The 13,905-nt window shown below is 48.7% G+C and overlaps 1 pseudogene; it reads right to left on the bottom strand.

Annotated features, from left to right (window-relative positions):
- Positions 1 to 205: 205 nt before the first annotated feature.
- Positions 206 to 13,225, bottom strand: LOC143998058 (uncharacterized; annotated as a pseudogene).
- Positions 13,226 to 13,905: the final 680 nt, after the last annotated feature.

Here is a 13,905-nt window from a genome sequence, read left to right as displayed (position 1 = left end):
TTTTGGTGGTATTTGATCACCTCTGCTATAATACTTGTCCAAAAAAAATTAAAACTGTATTCATCAGTTTAGGCATAAACACCGTGAAATATAATATAGACATCTGCTATATAATGTCGACAGATAGAAAAATTACAAAAAGTGTAATGTAAAAATGAAGTTTAAAAAAAAATCTATGAATTGGTTATCTCCTCAAGGGAAATATCTAACTGTTCAATAATCAAGATTTTCAAATAAAAATCAACATAAGGTAGAATCAATTCAATATAATTTCCCTTCCCAAAATGGCTGCTGGTTTAAAATGGAGGTTACCAGATTTTCCTAAGATGGCTGCTGTAGTTTCCAAAATGTCTTGTGTTCCTAAAGTTTTGTGTCATGTCTTGTGTCCTTAAAGTATTAGCGTCAATGAATCTTCATGAGTGTCTGTGATTGTATGAGTTGATGGATGATGTGTGTCCGTGTGTGGGTGTCCCTTGGTTAATGGTAAATACCACTATGAAATCATTAAACACATTCATTTCCATTGGTTGAGGTAGATAATAATTAACCTCCTGGCAGTGGCGTAACTAGAACCTTCAGGGTCCTGGTGCAAGAAACTATTAAGGGCCCCCCTGAACCTCAGCCGGGACCCTTCCCTCCGAGTCAGGTGGTGGAACTCCAGGGCCCGATTACAGGTACAACCTTTGTGAGCCCTGTAGTTCTGCCACTGGTATCAGTAGTTTTTTATTATTTTTGAGGGGCTTTGGTGACATTTCAGAGATCTAAACAGACCTATGATGTTCTACCTTTGAGAAAAAGAGGAAGACTGAGGACCCAGCCTCCAATCTCCTTCTCTGCAGCCTCAGCTACATAGAATGAATGGACAGGAATAGCTCTGTACAGAGCTTCCTGCCCATTCATAAACTGAAGCATAGTAAACGCAGTTTACTATATGCCGCAGCTATGAATGGACAGTGATTGGTACACATTTACCGGCCCAATACCCACTCTCTGTCCTGACAGCCAGCAGGAGAGAGGATGGGGGAACCTGGCAGAGCCGACGAGATGGTCAGGGAAAGAGCACACGGGCTGGAGTGCACACCTTTCTGGTACTGCTGTACCCATCCCCATCTCCAGTGACCGCAGGCTGGTAACTCTGTACCCCCCCCCCCCCCGGTGTCCAGTGACCCCTGCTGGTACACCCCCAAATAGCTGGGGATTCAGATTTCCTCTGTGTGTTCTGCCCCCTCCTCCATCTTGGCACCCTAGGATGGCCAGCCCTAACAGCCAGCATGGTCTGTAGATGGAGTTTCTGTTCTTAGAGGAGGTGGGGTCCTGGTCCCCAGGAGAGATGTGGTCCTTTTCCCCAGAGCAGATGGAGTTCCTGCCCCCAGGTGAGAAGGGGTCCCTGTCCCCATGGGTGATGGGGTCCTTGTGTGAGAAAGGGGTCCTTGTCCCCAGGTGAGAAGTGTGCCCTGTCCCCTGGGAGAAGTGTGCCCTGTCCCCAGGGGAGATTGGGTCCCTTTCCCTAGGTGACATGGGGTCCCGGTCCTTAGGGGAGATGGGAGTCCCTGCCCTTAGGGTTGATGGGGTTCCTGTCCCCAGGGGTGATGGGGTCCCTAACCTTAGGGGAGATGGTGTCCCTGTCCCCAGGGGTGGTGGGGTTCCTGTCTCAGGGGTGATGGGGTCCCTGTCCCCAGGGATGATGGTGTCCCTGTCCTTAGGGGTGGTGGGGTTCCTGTCTCAGTGGTGATGGGGTCCCTGTCCCCAGGGGTGGTGGGGTCCCTGTCCTTAGAGGAGAGGGGGTCCCTGTCCTTAGAGGAGATGGGGACCCTGTCCCCAGGGGTGGTGGGATCCCTGTCCTTAGGGGAAATGGGATCCCTGTCCTTAGGGGAGATGGTGCCCCTGTCCACAGGGGTGATGGTGTCCCTGTCCTTAAGGGTGATGGGGTACCTGTCTCAGGGGTGATGGGCTCCCTGTCCCCAGGGGTGATGGGTCCCCCGTCCTTAGGGGAGATGGGGTCCCCCGTCCTTAGGGGAGATGGGGTCCCTGTCTCAGAGGTGATGGGGACCCTGTCCCCAGGGGTGGTGAGGTCCCTGTCTCGGGGGTGATGGTGTCCTTGTCCTTACGGGTGGTGGGGTTCCTGTCTCAGTGGTGATGGGGTCCCTGTCCCCAGGGGTGATAGGGTCCTTGTCCCCAAGTGTGGTGGGGTCCCTGTCCTTAGGGGAGATGGGGTCCCTGTCCCCAGGGGTGATGGTGTCCCTGTCCTTAGGGGTGATGGGGTCCCTGTCCCCAGGGGTGATGGTGTCCCTGTTCTTAGGGGTGGTGGGGTTCCTGTCTCAGTGGTGATGGGGTCCCTGTCCCCAGTGGTGATGGGGTCATTGTCCTTAGGGGTGGTGGGGTCCCTGTCCTTAGAGGAGATGGGGTCCCTGTCTCAGAGGTAATGGGGACCCTGTTCCCAGGGGTGGTGGTGTCCCTGTCCTTAGGGGTGATGGGGTCCCTGTCCCCAGGGGTGATGGTGTCCCTGTCCCCAGGGGTGGTGGGGTTACTGTCTCAGTGGTGATGGGGTCCCTGTCCCCAGGGGTGATGGTGTCCCTGTCCTTAGGGGTGGTGGGGTCCCTCTCCTTAGAGGAGATGGGGTCCCTGTCTCAGAGGTAATGGGGACACTGTTCCCAGGGGTGGTGGGGTCCCTGTCTCAGGGGTGATGGGGTCCCTGTCCCCAGGGGAGATGGTGTCCCTGTCCCCAGGGGTGGTGGGGTTCCTGTCTCAGGGATGATGGGGTCCCTGTCCCCAGGGGTGGTGGGGTCCCTGTCCTTAGAGGAGATGGGGTCCCTGTCTCAGATGTGATGGGGATGTGGGGTGGTGGGGTTCCTGTCTCAGGGGTGATGGGGTCCCTGTCCTAAGGGGAGATGGGGTCCCTGTCCATAGGGGAGATGGGGTCCCTGTCTCAGGGGAGATGGGGTCCCTGTCTCAGGGGTGATGGGTTCCCTGTCTCAGGGGTGGTGGGTTCCCTGTCCCCAGGGGTGGTGGGGTTCCTGTCTCAGGGGTAATGGGGTCCCTGTCTCAGGGGTAATGGGGTCCCTGTCCTTAGGGGAGATGGGGTCCCCTTCCATAGGGGAGATAGGGCCCCTGTCTCAGAGGTGATGGGGTCCCTGTCTCAGGGGTGATGGGGTTCTTGTCTCAGTGGTGATGGGGTCCCTGTCCCCAGGGGTGGTGGGGTCCCTGTCCTTAGAGGAGATGGGGTTCCTGTCTCAGATGTGATGGGGACCCTGTCCCCAGGGGTGGTGGGGTCCATGTCCTTAGGGGAGATGGGGTCCCTGTCCCTAGGGGAAATGGTGCCCCTGTCCTTAAGGGTGGTGGGGTACCTGTCTCAGGGGTGATGGGGTCCCTGTCCCCAGGGGTGGTGGGGTCCCTGTCCTTAGAGGAGATGGGTCCCCATCCTTAGGGGAGATGGGGTCCCTGTCCTTAGGGGAGATGGGGTCCCTGTCTCAGAGGTGATAGGGACCCGGTTCCCAGGGTGGTGGGGTCCCTGTCTCGAGGGTGATGGTGTCCCTGTCCTTAGGGGTGGTGGGGTCCCTGTCCCAAGGGGCGGTGGGGTCCCTGACCTTAGGGGAGATGGGGTCCCTGTCCTTAGGGGAGATGGAATCCCTGTCCCCATGTTGATGTCCCTGTCCTTAGGGGTGATGGGGTTTCTGTCTCAGTGGTGATGGGGTCCCTGTCCCCAGGGGTGATGGGGTCATTGTCTTTAGGGGTGGTGGGGTCCCTGTCCTTAGAGGAGATGGGGTCCCTGTCTCAGAGGTGATGGGGACCCTGTTCCCAGGGGTGGTGGGGTCCCTGTCTCAGGGGTGATGGGGTCCCTGTCCCCAGGGAAGATGGTGTCCCTGTCCCCAGGGGTGGTGGGGTTCCTGTCTCAGGGGTGATGGGGTCCCTGTCCCCAGGGGTGGTGGGGTCCCTGTCCTTAGGGGTGGTGTGGTCCCTGTCCCCAGGGGTGGTGGGGTCCCTGTCCCCAGGGGAGATGGAGTCCCTGTCCCCAGGTGTGGTGGGGTTCCTGTCTCAGGGGTGATGGGGTCCCCCTGTCCCCAGGAGCGGTGGGATCCCTGTCCTTAGGGGTGGTGGGGTCCCTGTCCTTAGGGGAGATGGGATCCCTGTCCCCAGGGGTGGTGGGGTTTCTGTCTCAGGGGTGATGGGGTCCCCCTGTCCCCAGGAGTGGTGGGGTCCCTGTCCTTAGGGGTAATAGGGTCCATGTCCTTAGGAGACATGGGGTCCCTGTCCCCAGGGGTGATGTGTCCCTGCCCTTAGGGGTGGTGGCGTCCCTGTCTCAGGGGTGATGTAATTGCATGTGTGGGGGATGGGGTCATCTCACTCACCATGACCAAGCTGCAGGCCGGGCATCAATGGTGGCCTGGGCTCCCTCCAGCGTGCTGCACAGATGATCAGTGTATCTCCCAGAAAGACTGGTCATCTGTGTATGACGGGGGAGGAGGCTGGCAGACAAGCCCGCAGTGTCCTCGAGGAGGGGCTGCACTGCATCTGTCTCAGTTTGTTTGCCCGGGAGAAGCACGTAGTACAGTGTGAGCCGACTCAGGGGACGGGACTGACACCAGACTGAGCGACGCTGCATGGAGCAGGAGAGGGGGACCCAGCGGAGCTTGCTGTGGACACAGGTCATGCGGGGAATGCAGAAATAAAGAGCAGCCAGTGCAGTACTCGACATGGAGCTCTGCTAGTGACCCCCCCACCTCCAGCCAGCAGCCACCTGTGCGCATAGTCCACACATTGGTACTCTTAGCCTATGATGCCGCTGGCCACACAGGCCCCCTACAGAACAGCCTCGACTCTTGCGCCCCCTATAGTTACGCCCCTGCTTCCTGGAAATCCTGTTATTTGACTTGTCACTGCATTTTTTAACTACCAAGGGCCATCATAAAGCAGAAATATTTAACCTGAAATATTTTATAAGTGGTATTTTGTAGAAATGTTCATATCTTCATAATGTGCATCTGATCGTATATTGTTGCTAGTATCTCTATAATGTTTAGTAGCTCTGGTAACCAATGCAATATAAGTGTACAATATTACACATTAATAGCACACAAAATATTTGAATATGAATATATGTTTTACCCATGCATGGTTAGAATATATATGTCATATATGCACCATCAATGCCATAGATTGGGTGAAAAAGGGAATGTTCCCATAGTGAAGTATGTCAAAATATCAAAAAATGTATTAAATTGCTATACTTAAAGCTATTTTTACTTCTAATATGTTCTAATTCAAAATAATATATTTGTATTTTATAACAGAATTACTATTGCACCAGTAGACCCTGAAATCATAAGTGTATCTATGACATGGAATATAATATATAATTTGAATGTTATATACTTTTAAAATACTAGGTTAAGAGTTTATATACAGTATTTCTTTGAGTTGCCTAAAATGGACTTTGGACAGTCTAACTGACTATTTTTAGACAGTGTTCAGCTGAATAAACAACTATAACCACTTCAGCCCCGGAGGGCTTTACCCCCTTTCCGACCAGAGCACTCTTTACAATTTGGCACAGCGCTGCTTTAACTGCTAATTTAGCGGTCATGCAATGCTGTAACCAAACTAAATTTGCATCCCTTTTTACCACAAAAAGAGGTATTTGATCACCTATGCGTTTTTGGTTTTTTTGGCAATATAAACAACAATTTTGAAAAAAATATATTTTCTAATTTTTGTTATAAAAAAAAATACAAGAAACTCAATTTTAGTCATACATTTAGGCCAAAAAGTAATAAGCATACATTTATTGGTTTGCGCAAAAGTTATAGCGTCTACAAACTAGGGTACATTTTCTGGAATTTACGAAGCTTTTAGTTTATGACTGCCTATCTAATTTCTTGAGGTGCCAAAATGGCAGGGCAGAACCCCCCCCCCCCAAATGACACAATTTTGGAAAGTAGACACCCCAAGGAATTTGCTGAGAGGCTTGTTGAGCACATTGAATATTTAATTTTTTTGTCACAAGTGATTGAAAAATTACCAAAAAAGTGAAATTGTGAAATTACACCCAAAAATACATTCTGATGCTTCTCCTGAGTATGGGGTTACCACTTTTTGACAGTCTAACCGCGTACAGAACCCTGATAACCAAGCACTGCCTTCAGGCTTACTAAGAGCGTACATTTTTTTATTTCACTCCTCACTACCCATCACATGAAATGCCCAGATAGCACAAAAATATGAAGCATCACATGAAATGCCCAGATAGCACAAAATCTCCCCAAATGACCCCATTTTGGAAAGTAGATACCCCAAGCTATTTATCCGAGAGGCATGTTGAGTCCATGGAATATTTTAAATTTTGTCTCAAGTTTCAGGAAAATGACAATACATTTTCTTTCTTTTTTTTTTCTCACAAAGTTGTCACTAAATTATATATTTCTTAAACATGCCATGGGCATATGTGAAATTACACCCCAAACTACATTCTACTGCTTCTCCTGAGTACAGGGATACCACATGTGGGGGACTTTTTGGCAGTCTAGCCGCGTACAGGACCCCGAAAACCAATCACTGCCTTTAGGCTTTCTTTCAAATGGCGCAAGTTCTTGATTTCACTCCTCACTACCTATCACAGTTTCGGAGGCCATGAAATGCCCAGATAGAACAAATCCCCCCCCCCACCCATTTTTAAAAGTAGACACCCCAAGCTATTTGCTGAAAGGCATGTTGAGTATATTGCAGATCTTGCTTTTTGTCACAAAGTTTCGAAAATGGAAAAAATATAATACATTTTCCTTTTCTTTCTTCATTCTACAAAACGAATCAGAGCTGCAAAACACTCACCAGGCCTCTTAGCAAGTACCTTGGAGTGTCTACTTTTCAAAATGGGGTCCTGTGCTATCTTGATATTTCAGGGCCTCCAAAACTGTGATAGGTAGTGAGGAGTGAAATCACCATTTTACACCTTTAGGAAGCCTGAAGGTGGTGCTTGGTTTTCGGGGTCCTGTACATGGCTAGGCTCCCAAAAAGTCCCACACATGTGGTGTCCCTGTACTCAGGAGAAGCAGCAGAAAGTATTTTGGGGTGTCATTTTAAATATAAAAATATAAAATAATCCATGGTCTCAACATGCCTCTCAGAAAATAGCTTGGGGTGTCTACTTTCCAAAATGGGGTCATGGGGGGGGGGGGGGGGGTTGTGCTATCTGGGCATTTCATGGCCTCCGAACCTGTGCTGTGTAGTGAGGAGTGAAATCAAAAATGTACGCCCTTAGGCCCCATACACACTATGTAGTGCAAGGGCCTGCCTGATTGCCTACAAATTGAAATTCTTAAAGGAGTTGTAAACCCTCATGGTTTTTTACCTTAATTCATTCTATGCATTAAGGTGAAAAACCTTCTGTAGTGCTGCAACTCCCCCGAGCCCCCTTATACTTATCTGAGCCCCATAATTCCCATGGCGGGAGTGAGCAAGCTTCGTCCGGTGTCTTGTTTCCTGATTGGATAGATTGATAGCAGCTCAGTTGGTTACAGAAGCTGTGCTTTGTAAACTGTCCATAACCATGAAACAGACTGAGATAGAAGTACAATCAAATCACACTTGTTTATTAATAAAAATAAAAAGGTAAATAGGAAAAAGCGTAGTCAAGCATAGCCAGAGTCCAGTAGCCAGATTGGGTAGTCAGCCAGTTCAAAGTTCATTAACCAGATCGGATAATCAGCCAGGCCGGAAGTCAGGGATCCAAGGACAGCAATCGCAAGCAGGATAAGAAGCCAGGTGGGATGTCAGCAAGCCAGTCTTGAAACAAACAGCAGGAGATGGTTCCCTGTGATGTGACCAACGCGAAGGCAAATTAAAAAGGGAGCAGGATAGGCAGGGTCAGACGAGCATCATCGGGAACAGCTGGTAACTGTGGAAAGAGAAGAGAGCTGACTTAGCCAACAGCTGAGCGGCCAGCCCAGAGGAGGAAGGGCTAAGCCAGCCCTGACAGTACGCCCCCCCCCATGTCCCTCGGAGGGCCACCGGGCTTGAGGGAAAACCGTCTATGGAACTCGCAGAGGAGAACAGGAGCATGTACGTCAGAGGATGAAACACAGGAGCGTTCCTCCGGACCGTACCCCTTCCAATGCACCAGGCCCACGGAACCTACGGGAGTCAACAATGGATTGTACCTCATACTCCTCTTGGTTCTCAATCTGAATGGGGTGAGGACGTGGCACTAAGGTGGTAAATCTGTTACAGACCAACGGATTCAATAAGGAGACATGAAACACATTTGAGATGTGCATACTAGGAGGAAGGTCCAATGCGTAAGCTACTGAGTTAATCCTGCGTAGGATACGGAAAGGCCCGATAAACCGAGGTGCAAACTTCAGTGAGGGAACACGAAGCCAAGGGTTGTGAGATGACAGCCAGACCCTGTCCCCAACCTGGTAGGAAGGTGCAGGCAGGCGTCTGCGGTCAGCATGGAGTCTGTACCTATCATTAGCATGACGCAAAACCTCCTGGACTTGTATCCAAGTGGAACGCAGACCACAGAGATGCTCCTCTAATGCAGGAATACTCTACGGAACAAACGAGTCAGGCAACATGGAAGGTTGTAAACCATAATTCGCCATAAATGGAGACAATCTGGAGGCAGAATTCAAGGCACTGTTGTGAGCAAACTCTGCCCAAGGTAATAGGTCAGACCCGTTGTTATGATGGTCAGAAATATAGCAATGTAGGAATTGCTCCAAAGACTGATTGGCTCGTTCTGCGGCCCTATTAGACTGCGGGTGATACGCCGAAGAGGACGCAAGCTGGATTCCCAACTGTGCACAAAAGGCTCGCCAGAACCGGGAGACTGCCCCTATCCGAGACAATCACCTTGGGTAGCCCATGTAAGCTAAAGATCTCCCGAGCAAAAATGGAAGCCAGTTCCTTAGAGGTGGGCAACTTCTTAAGTGGAATACAATGACACATCTTTGAGAACCGGTCAACCACCATAAGGATAACAGTGTTGCCTTGGGAGTTAGTCAATTCCACAATGAAATCCATAGACAGGTGAGTCCAGGACTCTCTCCATTGGGTATGGGTTGTAAGAGGCCCACTTGAAGGTGTCGTGGAGTCTTACTCTGAGCACACATGGGACAGGCAGCTACGAAGGCAGTAACATCAGCATGTAGACTAGGCCACCAGAATTGTTGGGAGATGGCCCAAATGAGTTGATTCTTCCCAGGATGGCCAGCTGCCTTGGGAGAATGGTAAGTCTGGAGCACTGCAGTATGGAGACTCTCTGAGTCTCCATACTCTAATAAAGAGTCTCCGTACTACAGTGCTCCAGACTTACTATTCTCCCAAGGCTGCTGGCCATCCTGGGAAGAATCAACTCATTTAGGCCATCTCCCAACAATTCTGGTGGCCTAGTCTACGTAGCTGATGTTACTGATGTTACTGCCCTCATAGCTGCCTGTCCCATGTGTGCTCAGAGTAAGACTCCACTGTTATCCTTATGGTGGTTGACCGGTTCTCAAAGATGTGTCATTGTATTCCACTTAAGAAGTTGCCCACCTCTAAGGAACTGGCTTCCATTTTTGCTTGGGAGATCTTTCGCTTACATGGGCTACCCAAGGGGATTGTCTCGGATAGGGGCAGTCAGTTTGTCTCCCGGTTCTGGCGAGCCTTTTGTGCACAGTTGGGAATCCAGCTTGCGTTCTATTCTGCATATCACCCGCAGTCTAATGGGGCCACAGAACGAGCCAATCAGTCCTTGGAGCAATTCCTACATTGCTATATTTCTGACCATCACAACTGGTCTGACCTATTACCTTGGGCAGAGTTTGCTCACAACAGTGCCTTGAATTCTGCCTCCAGATTGTCTCCATTTATGGCGAATTATGGTTTCCAACCTTCCATGTTGCCTGACTCGTTTGTTCCGCAGAGTATTCCTGCATTAGAGGAGCATCTCCGTGGTCTGCGTTCCACTTGGGTACAAGTCCAGGAGTCTTTACGTCATGCTAATGATAGGTACAGACTCCATGCTGACTGCAGACGCCTGCCTGCACCTTCCTACCAGGTTGGGGACAGGGTTTGGTTGTCATCTCGGCTTCGTGTTCCCTCACTGAAGTTTGCACCTCGGTTTATTGGGCCTTTCCGTATCCTTCGCAGGATTAACTCAGTAGCTTACGTGTCGGACCTTCCTCCTAGTATGCACATCTCAAATGTGTTTCATGTCTCCTTATTGAAACCTTTGGTCTGTAACCGATTTACCACCTCGGTGCCAAGTCCTCACCCTATTCAGGTTGAGAACCATGAGGAGTATGAGGTACAATCCATTGTTGACTCCCGTAGGTTCCGTGGGCGCATACAGTACCTGGTGCATTGGAAGTGGTACGGTCCGGAGGAACGCTCCTGGGTTTCATCCTCTTATGTACATGCCCCTGTCCTCCTCCGCGAGTTCCATAGACGGTTTCCCCTCAAGCCCGGTGGCCCTCCGAGGGAAATTCTTTTTGTTCTGTTTTATGACTGGATTTAGAATCGAGAGCTCTCCTAGTAGTTTTTAAAACATCTTTTTGTACGAGACTGGTGTAAAGGGATTCAACATCAATCAATACAATGATTGTGTCATCTTGAACAGGAATACCTTTGAGTACATTTCTAAGATGCTTACTGTCTCGCAAATAAGAGGGATAAGATTGAACAATGGGCAGTAAAAAATAATCAACATATTCACCCAGTTTAGAAAAAAATTTAATTAATGCCACTAATAATGGGTGAGCAAAAAAGGTGAACATTGAGTTTTTACGTTTTTTCGTGGGATCACCCTTAATTTTCACCTACCAGACTATTTAGTTCTTTCATGTAGTCACCTTTATTTAAGACTACAATCACCCCCCTTTATCCGCTTGGCGGATGGCGATATTCTTTTTCTCAAGTGCCTCTATTCCCTTTTGAATGTTACCTTTCTTTTTCCCTTTTTTAGTTTTGACCACTGGGCACTTCCTAACCAGACCAATTTTCAGCTTTTGGTGCTCTCACATTTTGAATGACGTTCAGTCATGCAACATTGTACCTATATGAAATTTTTGTCCTTTTTTTTCCACACAAATATAGCTTGCTTTTGGTGGTATTTAATCAGCACTGGGTTTTTTAAATTTTTTGTGCTATAAAAGAAAAAAAATAAAATTCTCTTAATTAATTAATTAATTTTTCTTTGTTTCTGTTATAAAATTTAGCAAATTAGTAATTTTTCTTCATAAATTTTGGCCAAAATTTATACTACTACATATCTTCACACACATTTCACTACTACATTTATCCAACTATCTGTAGGCCCTATTGCGGGCGAGTGACCAGCGTGGGGGGGCTGGTTCGGGCATTCTTTGCGCCCCCCCAAATGGAGCACCAGCTGCCACTGGACTTGATTGCCACGCGACCACCATTAGGAAACTGCAGGCATCTACCCGCAATCTAACCAAAGCTCATAGGATGGCCCTCTATAAAATTGAGGACCAAGAGAACCGCAACAGGCGGAACAACATCCGAATCAGAGGCCTACCTGAGGCAACAGGAGATGAGGACCTCCTCCTATCAATCCAGGGCATATTTAACAGCTTGCTGGGTCAAGTGGCTAATCACCCCTTGAAAATAGACCGATAGACTCGGACATCCCGTGAGATGCTGGTTCCATCATTTCCCGGAAAAATAACTCATTATGAAAAAGGCCAGAGAAGCCTCATCGCTGGACTTTTATGGTGTGGCCCTTTCCTTCTATCCAGATCTTCCCAGGGAGACGCTGGAGCAATGCAGGGCCCTGCGTCCCCTGACTGAGAAAATGCAAACTGCTTCCATCAACTATAGATGAGGTTTCCCAGCAGCTCTAATTACAAATTGAGATGGCAAAACCATGATCCTTGACAACCTGTCCTTGACATATCCAGAGGGAGGTCCAGCATCTTGCATAAACACTTGTTATTCATACGCAAGAGACTACACGATGCCCAGCTGGTAGATATCTGGAGGATTATGCACCCTTGAGAGAAAGATTACACCCGCTATTCTCAAGTCCACCATACGTACTCTAGAATTGATTTGTTTTTTATTGACCATCATCATCTCTCTCTATCAGTGAACGCGGTTATTGAGACTTCTCCCATAGCCGATCATGCCCCGATTATTCTAAAATTAAGAATCCCATCCATGCCCAATAAGACCAAGAACTGGAAACTCGATGAAGAACTCTTAACCGAGGGCATGGATAAAAAAAATTATTGGAGGTGACCTGGCCCTCTACTTCAAAGAAAACGCACACTCTGACATTTCCCCGGGAATAGTATGGGAAGCACACATCAGAGGTAAACTAATAGAATTGGGCACTAGCTAAACTGATCAGCAAAATTAAGACACTTGAGCAACAACATAAAGCTAATCGATCTCAGGCAGTATTTCATATGCCGCGTACACACGAGCGGATTGTATGGCGTACTTAGTCCGTCATACAATCCGACGGACAATCCGGCGTACTTTCCACTGAACGGACTTGACCACACACGGATACACAAACAGTCCGTCGAAAGCTTGCGTGATGACGTGTACAGCACGTACGACGGGACTAGAAATAGGAAGTCCAAGACACAGCAAAGCACCCTTCCGCCGTGTAAATCCTTTCTGGGCATGCGCCATTCTTAATCCGTCGAACTAGCATACTGACGACCGTATTGTCCGCTGAAACCAAAGTACGACGGACAGATTTTTGGAAAAACCGAAAATCTTAGTACTCCGGACTGCACGCTGAAAAAGTCAGCTGAAGCCCACACACGAGCGGATTGTCCGCTGAAATGTGTTTCAACGGACTAAGTACGTCAAACAGTTCGACCATGTGTATGCGGCAATACTCTCACTCTGAGAAGAGAAGAACTGAAATCACTCTTTCACACTGAGCAAAAGCAACAAGCCTGCACAGTAGCCCGAAAATGTTATGAATGGAGTAATCGAGTAGATTACTAGCTCGTTCATTATACCAGAAAAAATCTGCCTCATTTATAGCAAAAATGCATCTGCTACACTTGTTCATGACACTCCAGCTATAGCTAAAGAATTTTGTGCGTTCTACCAACACTTGTGCCATGTCCACCACTCAATAGAGGATAAGGACACTAAGACTGGGCTCATCACGTGCCAACTTACCTAGACTCCCACCCGATATCCTGGCTACTCTGGAAGGAGAGTTTACCACCTCAGAACTCCATATCGCCTTAAAAGCCATGGCTAACGGCAAAGCACCAGGCCCTGATAGTTTTTACCGACCCTTTGCAGATATACTATTACCTCACTTGGCTTGCTATGCAAATGCAATTTCTAATGGTGGTACTTTTTGACCTGAGACCGTGCACACACATATCACTGTAATCCCCAAACCTGGCCAGGATCCCAGTAATTGTGGAAGCTATCATCCTATTTCGCCATTAAACATCAACGCCAAACTGTACACCAAAATGATCGCGAATAGACTCCTCCCGTTAATCCCACGGTGGGTATCCAGGGATCAGACAGGTTTCATCCCTGGCAGAGAGGCAAGGGACAAGTCCCTTTGCACTCTGTCCTTGATGGCTATGTCCGTAGATCTTCCTAGCCCACCCTCTTGCTCTCAACGGATGCAGAATAGGCGTTCGACAGGGTGGACTGGAAATATCTCATGGCAACGTTATCTCACTTGGGTAAAGGAATCCAAAAAGTCAACAAGGAAAATGAAAATCCACTGCTCCAGGTCAGTCCACCAAAAGACTGCTTGTTCTCCAGGCAAGTAGGGGTCCCAGGTGCATGCTGATTGCACAAACCAAATGAATGCAGAATGAACAAACTCTGGACAGCCGCACTCCGGATAGCTATGAGTAAGCGCTAGTTTTAGCGTGAAACGCGTCAGAAATTTTGTTTTATATTTTTCCC

Source organism: Lithobates pipiens, unplaced genomic scaffold (genome assembly GCF_037356315.1).
Source record: "Lithobates pipiens isolate NorthernLeopardFrog02 unplaced genomic scaffold, aLitPip1_a1.2 Scaffold_19, whole genome shotgun sequence".
Taxonomy (NCBI): domain Eukaryota; kingdom Metazoa; phylum Chordata; class Amphibia; order Anura; family Ranidae; genus Lithobates; species Lithobates pipiens.
This window is presented reverse-complemented; position numbering and strand designations above follow the sequence as displayed.